Source organism: Thunnus albacares, chromosome 12 (assembly GCF_914725855.1).
Source record: "Thunnus albacares chromosome 12, fThuAlb1.1, whole genome shotgun sequence".
Lineage (NCBI taxonomy): Eukaryota > Metazoa > Chordata > Actinopteri > Scombriformes > Scombridae > Thunnus > Thunnus albacares.
In genome coordinates this window covers 867712-869472 of record NC_058117.1, presented here as the reverse complement: position 1 = coordinate 869472, position 1761 = coordinate 867712, and the positions used below count along the sequence as shown (strand labels likewise).

Here is a 1761-nt window from a genome sequence, read left to right as displayed (position 1 = left end):
CCTACTTTTGTCTTGTTTATGTTGTGTATTTTTGTGTATGTGTGTGGATGTGTTCATGTTGGTTCCCAGACCTGCCAGGCCCCCAAAAATCCCAGGTTCACCACACGTCATATTATTTTGGTAATTTGAGTATTGCAGATTTGTTACATTAATTCTGTCCTGGCTAGAGGAGGCAGCAAATTTGTTTTTCTAGATTATATTGTGTTCACATGGTCCATATTCCTATATAAAGTTGTGTTTAATGAAATTACCATGAGCTAACACACAGAACAGGTACTCTGAGACAGCGCATATACTGTATACAATGCAGAGAATACAATATGTATGCAGAGGGAGCTAAAAGGGGCCGTCCAGACAGGATAGATACAAGTCATCTACCACCATCTTCATAAGGTACTTTAACTATACAACTATCCTTAAAAAAGATTTATAATTATTTAGTTTGGGTTCCTAATCTAACAACTAAAAATCCTGTAGACATCAAAAGGACGATATATATTATTAATATCATTGGCTCTCAGTATTCAAGCATTATTGCAAGTGTTCTAACACTATCACATATAGACACACCATCCTCCACCCTCACACAGATACCATTACTCTGCTTTGATAAAATAAAAGCTGTTTCAAACACACACAGCAGACAACAACATGTTGGTGAGGTCCAATCCACTCAGAAAAGGTGGTGAAAATCTAAACAAATGGATGCACTGGCCAAAAGGTGGTTTAGTTTAGAATACTGTGCAATATTATTTATATTTTAGATTAAATTATAGATTATTTAATTTAACTGGAAAAGTCAGGAAAAACTTTGATTGCTCTTCACTTTAAATTATGAGTAGTCATAATCCAAATGAAAGCAGGAATTCATATTTCAAATATTCACAACTGAATAGCAAATAGCCCATTATGGTAAATATTATAATCTAGACTACGTATCATTTCAATGTTATTAAAAGAAAATATATTTAGCCTTCACTGGCCAACTGAAAGACGAGTATACTTTTAAAATAATCGCGTTGTATCTGTTCTATAAATGAATGGTGTTTAAACTAAGCTAACACTGATAAGTGGCTTGCTCCAAAACGTCCGCTCAGAAACCTAAGGCTGACGTCACACACACTGCGTCCATGTTTTGCTCCAGCCTGAACGGAGAGCCCGCTGTGTTTTCATTGATACATACACTGGACATTAAGCGGTTATTGTAGATTTTACATCACTGGTAGACACATACAGTCCTGCTGTAATTCTGACCACCTCATATTCGTTATTCAGCAGACAGTAGCTCGGTGTTGTCGTGCCCGCAGCCTGGAGAGAGCGTGTGAATGAAGGACTGACGGAGGACCGACAGGAGCAGCACCAGGTAGGCAACAGCACCTCACATCTTCCGACAGCTTTCTATTACACCACCGACTTCCTCTCCGATGTCTAGTGACCTGTGTTCGGCTGGAGACACTGGCGCCAGAATAGGGGTTACAACGACACTTTTTGTCCCCCACTTCCAGGACTGTGGTCACACCGTCTACACTTCGGAGAGGCGTTATCTACACTTAAAAATTGCGTGCGCGTCTACATTGCTTTATCCGGTAAAGCCTGTGAGCGCCGACCATAGCGCCGACAGGGACGTTATGGTGCATTAAAGTGCACCTCGTAAACTCAAATCTATACTCGAATATTTTTTAAGGGAAAGTTTCTATTTTTTCCTTTATCCTTTGTTAAATTACATACATCTTTCATTACGTTATTCTCCTTTCACTAGAG

General features: G+C 39.1%; 1 protein-coding gene across 1 annotated transcript in view; it reads left to right on the top strand.

Annotated features, from left to right (window-relative positions):
- The first annotated feature begins 1100 nt into the window (after positions 1-1100).
- The window catches only part of LOC122993629 (E3 ubiquitin-protein ligase RNF31), a 42688-nt gene continuing 42027 nt past the window's right edge, over positions 1101-1761 (top strand). The window contains exon 1 of the mRNA XM_044367950.1: positions 1101-1363. The gene's annotated coding sequence lies outside the window, so the exon portion shown is untranslated. The remainder of the gene's footprint in view (positions 1364-1761) is intronic.